This window comes from Heterocephalus glaber, unplaced genomic scaffold, assembly GCF_053883595.1.
Source record: "Heterocephalus glaber isolate CG9 unplaced genomic scaffold, H.glaber_assembly_v1.0 deba00001431, whole genome shotgun sequence".
Taxonomy (NCBI): domain Eukaryota; kingdom Metazoa; phylum Chordata; class Mammalia; order Rodentia; family Bathyergidae; genus Heterocephalus; species Heterocephalus glaber.
In genome coordinates this window covers 450,838-461,855 of record NW_028258295.1, presented here as the reverse complement: position 1 = coordinate 461,855, position 11,018 = coordinate 450,838, and positions in this window count along the sequence as shown.

The window sequence follows — 11,018 nt, the reverse complement described above, 5'->3', positions numbered from 1 at the left end:
TTCTCTTGAGAAGAGTTTTGGTCTTCACCTTCACCTTGAGTGTCATCCCCCGGTTCTCAGCACAGATTCTTCAGCTTCTAGCACCAGCCTTTTGGCCTGCCAATCCAGACTTTCTAGCCTCCAACACTGGCCCTTGGGCTTCTTCCATCACATATTCCTCCGCCTCCTGATAAGGATTTGCACTGGGACATTGCTATTGTCTCCAGCCCTTCCACTTGGATTCTTCAGATCTCTAGCTCAAGGACAGATCTTTTGCACTCTTCTACATTTGACTCTGTGGGTGGATATTGTCAGCTAATCTTGTAAATTTCTGTGCCTTGTATTAAATCAGTTCCTCTTATAAATACTATTCCAATGGCCTTTATCATATTGAGGTAATTTCCTTTTTTTCCTATTTTGTTGAATGTTTTATCATGAAAGAATGTTGATTTTGTTAAATTATTTTTATATATCTACTGATAATCATGTGACTTTTTCCTTCACTCTGTTGATCTGATGTAATAACATAGATTTTTTTTTTTTTTTTGTACCAGAGAGCGAACTTGGGTCCTTGAGCTTGCGCGGCAGGCGGCAAAACCACTGAGTTAAATCCCCGGCCTACATAGATTTTTGTATGTTAAAAATTCCTTGCATTCTGGGAAAAGTCCACTTGATAATGATGTATAACCTTTGTACTATGCTGTAAAGTTAGGTCTGCTGATATTTTGTTAAGGATTTTTGTATGAATATTCACAATGAATATTGGTCAATTTTTTTGTAGAATCACTATCTGACTATGGTATCAGCATAATGCTTGTCTCATAGAACAAATTAGGAAGTATTTCCTCCTCTTCAATTTTGTGGAAGAGTTTGAGAAGGATTAATGCACAGTCACTTAATGCCTAACAGTGAGGATATCTTCTGAGAAATGGATCTTTAGGTGATTTAGTCATTGTGATGACATCACAGAAGATACTTACACAGACCTAGATGGTACGGTCAGTCAGCCAATGTGGCCCTTGATGTAATCAATAGATGTGATAAATACAAGATGCATAAAGCTGCTGGAGGCATAACAGAAATAGTGTTTTACAGTTAACATTTTTATAAGTGGAAGGAGCACAGTTGAAAGCAATGATAAAAAGCATAGTACAGTAAATACATGAGCCAGTAATGTAGTCTCTTATCATTCTCAACATTATGTACTGTTCATACTTGTATGTGTTATACATTTGTACACCTGGCAGTGTGGTAAGTTAACACCAGCATCACCACAAAAACGCGAGTGTTGTGTTATGACATTAAGAAGGCTTCGATGTCACTAAGTGGTAGTTTTCCAGCTGCCTTATAGTCTTATGGGATCACCATTGTATTTGTGGTCCGTTATTGATGAAAATACTATCATGTGATACATGACTATATGTATAACCAGTACACTGGGTTATTAGGTTCTGGGCCTTTATTTTTCTGCAATTTTGTCTTTCTAGCCCTGTGAGGCTGTCAGAAGTATTGTTCAGTTGCCAAGCCTCTCAGTTATCTGTCCTGAGTCTGTAGTTACTAGTGGAAAACAGTGCCAGTGCCTTCTAGGTTTCTGTCTTCCCATAGATCCTGGCACCTTTTGTTGTCTTTTAGTTATATGATGCTTACAAGTAGATTTTTAAAAAATATTTGTTCAATTTTTCAATTTTCTTCAAAGGAAGGCTTAATTGATATTATCAATTTCAACGTGAAATGGATAGAAATGGAAGTTGCCAATTCATTATGACCCTCTTTTTTTTTCTGATATTTTTACTGATCTCTGACACCACTCAAAAAAATATGAGAATGGATATGAATAACTTAAGAGAATTGTGGTGAGCATTTTGGTCTTAAAAGAATTGTAGCTAAGTAGTGTTCTTAGCTTTTCAAATATTTAGCTTCTAAAGATACATTTTATATGAACACAGGATACTTTTCTTCAGTACTCAAAGATTACTCATTTAAAAGAAAATCTGCCTTAAAATGATATACGTCTAGGCTGGGAATGTAGAGTACTTGCCTACCACGTGTGAGGCCCTATGTTTGATCCCTAGAACTGCTCTCCCCGCCCAAGAGACCTGTAGTTGGATGATAACATTCCATGAGAAGTTAAGACTTGGCTATGGTAATTGGGTTTTTTTTTAAGTTGAATAAATGAATGAATGGACAATATTTCGAACATAACTGAACTAATGGTTGTATTATTGAGTTATACTTAGAGGAACCATCTGTGGGCCCAAAGGAGGCTGTGTGGAAACACCTAATCAAGTGTTCATAAGTATGTATTAAATGATGCCTCACAATAATGCAGCTGTTTGGCAGTCTGTTGTTCTCCACTCACTGTAAACATTTAGTTCAGCAAAATGGTGTCACAGTAAGCATTCCTTCCAAGCCAGGAACTTGTCATAGACAAACTTCGCTTATTGTTAGGATTAAATACTGCTCAGAGGTAGCCATCTGTCTTGGAAGCTTTAGCTGCTCACCTACCTCATAAGGTTCTATTGAACTCTATGACTCTATGCCATTTAAAAAACATTACTCCAATTTAAAAATAGCATGGAGTACAATTACATATTGTATGGAATGATAGTCCAAAAAGTCCAGCCAACAACTGAGGTACTAGGAGATAATTCACCTTGATATAAATGTCTCCTGTTGTATGTTTTATTACTTATTTGTTGGAAGTTTATAGCTGTTTTTCACTAAAAGTTTTCAAGATACTCCCAGATGACTCTGTTAAACTTTGCTCTACTCACATGGACTTATAAAAGAGAGAAGTAAGGCAGACTACTAAAAGAGAAAAGGAAATGAAAAAATAGAGTCAGGAGGAACTTTGCAAGATTAGATAGTACTATTTTACACAGTTCACTTGAAGAAATTACAATAACAATAGACATCATTGCAGTGCTGGTTGAGTAGCTTTCCTTTACATTAAGACCTTCCCTAATTTAATGACCCTAGTCACTGACTCTGTTAGCTTCAGAATATGTCCAAAAATTCTTTGACTCTCCTCCCATTGAGTGTTGGAGACTATGTCCTCTTCTCTGGAACCTAGATGGGCCTTTGTGACTGTCAATCAGGGTGAGAAAATGACAGATGCTACTGTCTTATTCTCTTGGACACTGGTACTTAGAATTCAGCCACCATGCTGTAAGAAAGCCCAAGTTGCCATATATATAGGTCAAAAACAACCCAGACTAAGGTCTCAGACAAAGGCTAACATCAACAACCAGATCTAGATTTGATATGAGCAAATTAACCCTTATGTTTCCAGTCCCTAGCACAAGTCACCCCCAGCCTTTGAGTGTTTCCATTTGAGGCCCCAAACATGAAACAGAGATAGGTCATCTCACTATGTCTTCTCTGAATTCCTGACCCACTAAGTCCACTAGCATAATAAAATGGCTGTTAAAAGCAAACCAAGTTTGGAGTACCTTATTGCATAGCAATAACTAACCGAGGCACTCATAATTGAAGCTGGAATCTGGGCACAGTTGGTTTTCCTGGCTCACCTTCCATTATTCCTTCTACCCCTGCCCCTGCCATACTCCTCCATTCTTTGCCACCCTATTCCCACCAGCCCAGATGAGCTCTTCACATTTTCACATCCCCAGGACTATGTTGGTCCTGGTCCTTTATCTTGGGTTCACCATCAGGAAGACCTGGGCTTGAGTCCCATATGGGCCACACAATGGTAGAGTAATTAATCTGTCTAATCTTCACCAGAAACACAAAGATAAAAACAAAACCTATTCATAGATTAAGTGGCTGAAGTATATAAAATGCTTAGTGCCTAGCACCTAGTAAACACTCAATATTTATTATTAGTTCTTTCTATTCCCTTAAGAGTTTCTGTTGCATATCATAGCTTAAGTGAAACCTTTTGTCTGAGTTAATATATCAGTTTCTGTGAAGACATCCCCACCTACAAGATAAAATTAAGTTGTTCCTTCCATTATGTTCCCAAGTACTTGTCACATTCTTCTTGTACAGCCTTTTATTTTTATTTTTTATTTTTTTGTTTTTTTGAGACAAGGTCTTGCTATGTGATTCAGACTGGCCTTGAACTCGCTATGTAGCCTCGGCTGGTCTCAAACTTGCAGTGATCCTCCTGCCTCAGATGCCCAAGTGCTGGGATTACAGGCATGTGCCACCACACCCAACACTTTTGTAGCTTTGACAAATAATTTTTTGTATATCTGACCCACATTAGATCTCACATTTGTGAAGGAAAAGGTTGAAGGCAAAATCCTCACAAAAGAAAAGAATGCCTTTATCTCTTGCCCATATATGTATATGCATATATTTAATATTAAATATCATAATGGGGAAAGAAAGTGAAAAATTAATTGTATGGACATGTTGGGCAAGACTCAAGAATTTACAGAACCAGCTCCTTGTCCAGTCTCTCTTCACTCATGAGAACACTACTTTTCAATTTTTTTGATGATATATAAATTAAGTCATGTAAAGAAAGATATATAGGATTCATTAGTTCTTTATTTTCCACTGTGAACCAGCCACTGAATTAAGTGTTCTACAATTCAGATTCCATGGCCCATTGATATACTCACTCTCTTGCGAATATCACCGACTTCACAGCTCTCTTCATTTTCTGTTCATCTTGGATGACAAATCCTAGAATGAACCTGACTGGAAAAGTAGTAGATGAGCAATTGCTGCTAGGAAGATTCCATAAGTGAGCTGGATACCCTTTAACTCAAATTCTAAATACAGACAGGCACTTAGGACTGCTCACCTCTAATATTAAGTTTTTCTACTTTCCTACATTCCTTAGGATGCCTTTATTTTTCTTCAAACTTCCTACATAACTCCTCTTCCTTTTTCCTGAACTGACTTCAGACTTCATTAGGAACAATAAACACCATCAGTGTGGAGTTAGTGGCATTTCCACTCCTCCTTAAAAGCCTTGCCTTTGACCCCTCTTACCCTGCTAGAATAGAGGGTGCATCCAGTCACCTATTTCACGCCAGTTCCACCATTTCTGTTCTGGACTTTTCTTCTCTCACCCACTCAACATCTACCTTTTGGTTTCCCTCTCTTTTTCATGTGTCACCAGTCTTTTTCTCTTAACTAGATCATTCCAAATAGAACATAAATGTTCCACTGCCCTTCTTAACTTCACATTCTATACCCTCTGCCCAGCTAATCTATTTCTCTGCTTCCTTGTCAACATACTTTCCTTGAAATAGTCACTGCACGTTATCTCTGCTTCTTCCCTCACCATTCACTCTTCAGTTTACTATAATCTGGATTCTCTTTTTACTTCTACAAAACCATTCTTGTGAGGATCATCAGTGCACATGTCCCTGTTTTCACATTCAATTCACACTTGCTTTTGCTTCACTTGACCCTTGATGTAGCTAGATATGGAGTGGCCTCAAAAGGTTCATGTGTTAAAGGGCTGGTCCCCAGGGTGGTACTATTGGGAGGTGATAGAACTTTAAGAGGTGCAGCCTATTGAGAGGTCTTTGGATCATAAGGAGTATACCCTTGAAGGAGATTTTGCCACCTGTCTTTTCTTCTTTCTCTGTATTTCACTTTCCAGCCATGAGGTGTGTGATTTTGCTCCTCCACAGACTCTCTTCATGATATACTGCCTCATTGAAAGCCCCAGAACAACCAAGCCAGTCACTCATGAACTGAAACCTTCAAAACTTTGAGCCAAAATAAATCTTTTCTCCTTATAAATTGGTTATCTCAGGTATTTGTTACACTGATGGAAAGCTATCATCCTCTCCTTCCTTTCTGATCTCTGGGAGATTCCTTGCTTGTGGTTTTTCTCTTTTGCCCTGGCTGCTCCCCCTTAGCCTGCTTGACTAGTTCACCACCCTCTATCTTCCTCCAAATATTAGAGTTGCTTAGGATTTTGGTCCAAGGCCTCTTTTCTGCTTTGTCTTGAGTTGCTTCCAAGATTGCATCTATTGTTCTGGATTTAAATTATCTTCATGCTGATGAATTCTAAATCTTCTGGGCCTCCAGGCTTGTAAATCTAACTGACTATTTAGTATTTCTATTCAGACAGTCTATAGACATCTCAAATTTTATATACTCCAAAGAGCACTTTCTGTCCCTTCCCAATCTATCTCTGCCATTTTAGTAAACAATGTCATTTTCCATACTGATTATTAAAGATAGCAACATAAAATTCATTCTTATCTCTAGCAAATGCTGTCTACCTATAAAATACACTTATGTCTATCTTTGCAAATACCCAGCTCAAATAGGCACTCTATAAATATGTGTTTAGTGAACCAACAAGTAGGAAAAAGTTTAATATTTGCCCACTTGAGAAACTCTGGAACTGGTTATTGGGAGTCTTAAGAAAAGAGAAGTTGGTGTTCTTTTTGCTAATAGGGTAAGAAAATACTAGAATTAAAGCTTGTTAAAGATGAATGGGGAAAACATCCTCAGCTTCTGGGATAGGTTGGGAATTTTCCTGGGACAAGTTAAGGGGTCTAGATTCTTTTGAGTCCTTATATTGTGGTATACAGGAAAGAATGCTCATACAGGATGGAGGTTAAAGGCTTCTAATCACAGCTTGAGGACCTTGTCCAAATTTCTTCACAGAAGAATTTGTAAACTCAGAGACTAGGATACCAATTTGCAGTGTCTATTAAATGGAGGGTAGCATCCTAAGAAGAGGACTGGCTCTAAAGCAGCTTGGACAGCAAATAGCAGGAGCCAAGCTACAGAAATGCTTTGTAAACTACTGACCATGCATGAAAAGGAGGCCCAGTACAGGTATGTTTCCAAGCCTCACGCTCCCAAGTTGCTACCGATGCTTTGCATGTGCATGCATGCACACACACACGTACACATACACACACTCCTATACACTCACACACCACATCTCTTGTCAAAAATGTCCAGGAAAAGCCAAAAATGATCTCATCCTCTTGAGAGTTACTGTACACAATTCGCATTATAAATGGTGTACAAACTTCTACAAAAGAAAAAATGGTTCAACTTTAGTTCTTACAGCATATTCCAAACATGTTTGGCCTTGGAACCTTTGTCATGTATACATTTTAACATGATATAGTTTAGGTCTAGAATGTCCCCCAACAGCCACATGTTAAAGGCTTGGTCTCCAGCCCATGATGCTACTGGGAAAGTGGTAGAACCTTTAAGAGGCAGGGCCTAGTGGGAGGTTTTAGGTCATTGGGGGTGTGCCCTTGAAGAGGATGTACTACCTTGGTCTCTTCCTCTGTCTCGTTTTCATACCCAGCCATGAGGTGAACAGAATTCCTCTGCAAATGACTCCTACTATGAGGAGTCATTATGTCACCACAGGCCCAAAGAAATGGGGACAATTGTTCATGTACTGAATCTTCAAAAACTAGTCCTTTATAGATCAATTATCTCAAGTATTTTGTTACATTAATGGAAGACTAACTAACACAACATGTCACTAAACTCTAGTCCACAAAACAGTGGGTTATAGGGAAGCAATGTTTCCTTATACATGGACTTGGTCCCCATCGTTGTAGACAGTTATTCCTAAGGGATCTGAAAATTCCCAAGTACACCATGTCCTGAACATATAGGAGTTCTCAAATATACATGTACTACTTTGAAAATATGTATTAATGCATATAATTTTTAAAATACTAATTCTGAATCATTTTATACTACATAAATATATAACAGGGACCATATTATGTGAGAGGATAGAGAATTTTTTTCATTATAAAGGGATCTTTCTGATAAAAGTTGAAAGTCTGTGGATCAATCATCCTTAAAATGACTTGACCCTAGAAAGAATTATGGTTAGTATCTTCTGCTGCTTCATATGCTCAAATCCTGTACTAAATGCTTTACAGAAATTGTGTCAATTAATCCTTATAGTTACTCTATGAGGTGGATACTTTTATTATCATTCACATTTTATATTTGAGAAAAAATGAGGCTTGTTGATGTTATGTGCAACAATTTGTTGAAAGCATACAATCTAAAGGGGCAGAACTGGGATTTGATCCAGGAGCATGACTTCAGAGTTGACATCTCAACCACTTGTGTGTGACCCTCAGCAGGTCAATGTGTCCTGAAAGGAAGAAATTGCAAGGCACATATCTGATTCTTTTTAAACAAAACCGGGCACTTCTTCACCCTGTCTTACGGCAGCTAGCTCTGTTCCTACAAGTTCCTGAGGAACTTCTCTATTGATCTCTCCTTTGCAAGCCCCACTCTCCCCTTTGCTCATCATTTGTGCAATGAAAAAGCAAAGGCATTTCAAGGAAAATAATGAAGGTAGAAAGTACTTTTTCTTGCCTGTTAGATTAAAAAAAATCAACACTTTTCCCTCATAAAATCACATCCATTTCCACAGCATCTCACCAGGATTTGGCCTTAAAAATTACAAAAAGAAAACTCTGACAGAATTCCCAAGAGAGTTATGAAGCCAAACAGTTCCTGAGAAAGGGAGAATCAATGCGCTTTTCCTACAAGGGGGAATTATGGTTGGGCCATTTGTGTCTGTGGGCTCTACATCAATCAGGATAGAAAATATTTCTTTTAATTCAATCTGTACTGAACATGTACTGACTTTTTTCTTGTCATTATTCCCTAAACAATACAGTAGATTATTTATATGGCATTTACATTGTATTGGATATTATATGTAATCTAAAGGTGATTTAGAGTATACAGGAGGATGTGGGTGGGTTATATGCAAACATTACACCATTTACATAGGGACAGAGACCTCTCTCGTCCCTCCTGGTTATAATACTGAATTATGCTCACTCTTCTCAGTTAGGAACAAGGTATGTGTTAATGCATGCTTTTGAACCCATGTTGGCTTTAGTGTATATATTATAAAAATAAAGCAAACACATCAGAGACCCAAAGGAAGACAGAAAGTATAATGGAGATCCTTCATGCATAAAGATGGGAATGACTGAAAAAGTACAAGTCCTTGGCTTTCTGGTCCATCAATTATCTGCTGAGTGCTACTGTTTAATGTCTCAGATTACAGCTGTTTTTGCCTCTCATTCAGCACAGAATAGACTTTTGCTTATGCATAAACAGTGCTACCCCATTCCAGATAGTAACCCACCAGGAAAATGGAGCATAAAATTGCTTTCCTGAACTGTTTTCCTTTTAGCAAGGTATTTTCCAGAGTTCCCCAGCATGTCTCAAGCGGTACCTTCATACCTCCATACCTCCATTTCTGAGGTGCAACAACATTATAAATGATGTGTTGGGAAAAAATACTTACTTTAGATCTAAATGGGAGTTAACAACTTAACTGCCTTTTAAAGGGCTGCATTTTGGCATGTGTATATGGTGTTCCTATGGGAGAAACAAAACTTTACACTAGTCTCCTCATTCTTATTCTATTCTTAGAATACCCAGAGTACATAGTTTGCATAGTTTCTTCTATAGATTAGTATGGAGTATCTATATTATAGATACAGGTATATGTATCAATGTAAGTGCATTTTTTAAAGTGTTGGGTAAAAGGAGAAGAAAACAAGGACAGGAATAAAATGACTTCAAATGCTCACAGTGGCAACATACACATTTTACAGATGGGCCTCGGATTTAGGTCTCCACACAATTCATTCAAAAAAGGAAAATAATCTCATTAGTTCACAGGATCTATAGGCTAAAACTGATTGTTCAAAGGACTTTTAGCTACTTTTGAGGACAAGATCAATGGGGGATTTTCCTTGGAGTCCTGATGATGGACACTGTAAAATGCAGTTGTCTTATACTCAAAAGCTTCCTTTAAAATAGAGCCAGTGAGGGTTACTGAGATACATCTAAGTTAATAGCCACTCACCAGAAAGTAATTCTGTAAGGTTATAAAGAGTCACTCACATAGTAATATGTAGAGCTGATTCATTCCCCTTATTATTGTGAATTGTTGCATAGTATTATTTAAATCATAGCTTTAAAAATCCACTCCTTTGTTGGTTTACCTTTAAATTGTTTGTGACCTAACGCCTCCCACTAGGCTTCGCCTCAACTAGTTCTACCACCTCTTAATACAACAAGCTGGGACCAAGCCTTTAACTTATGGGCCTCTGGAGGATCTTCTAGAGACAAACTATAACAATGTTCATTCCAATCTTGGAAGATTTTGTTAAGGGAGACTCTGGGGTTTTTTTGTTTTGTTTTGTTTTTACATAATTACACTTTCCCACATAGGCTGTGGTAGGGCAAATTCTGGTTGACCCAACTGTAAAATAAGCTCTTTATTTCTTCATTTCCAGAAAGTCAGCAGGATGTCACAGAAAGAACCAGATCTTTGAAGCCTAGCAAACTTGAGTTCAGACTCATGTTGGGAGAAGTTTGTGGACTTGGGCAAATTACTTAAACTCCCTGGGTCTCTGATTTTTTTCAGCTCTAAAAGTAATAAGGTGACCTTAGAGAGGCAATTGTAAATATTGAATATGAAAATTTACGTAACAGTACCTAATATATCCCTGGGACACAACAGACATGACAGAAACATTAGTATCTTTCTTCCCACTCCCTTTCTTGCCCTGTCTCTGGGACCAGCTTGTTCCCAGAGGCCGGTGACGCTACAGTTCCTAAATGGAGCCAAGATCCTTCCAGGACCAGGCACCAGGCCCCTGTGAATCTCCATCGAACTGACCTCTTATTGAATTTCTGTCTCTTCTACTGGGTAACAACTGACTTATAATGATTAATTCAGTATTATATCTCCTTAACCCAAAGAAACCACTTTATTGGTGACAGTCTCAGGTACCACTGCAGCTAAGATACAGTGTCTGGGGAAGTGGAGTCTTGCAGTAATTAAAACTAAACTCTATATCATACCATTTACCTGTGGGGCAAGCTTTGGTGTTCAATTTGAAGTGAGCAGATTTTCTTCTGAAAGGCCCCAGGAGCAACTGCTGTCCTCACCTTCCCTTACAGCTACTGCTTCCTCTCCCAAATGGAACAGCCTTAGGATCTACAGATGGAATTACAAATATTCTTGATACTCATTGGTCTTAAGATGCTTTTAATAGTTGGTGGCTGGG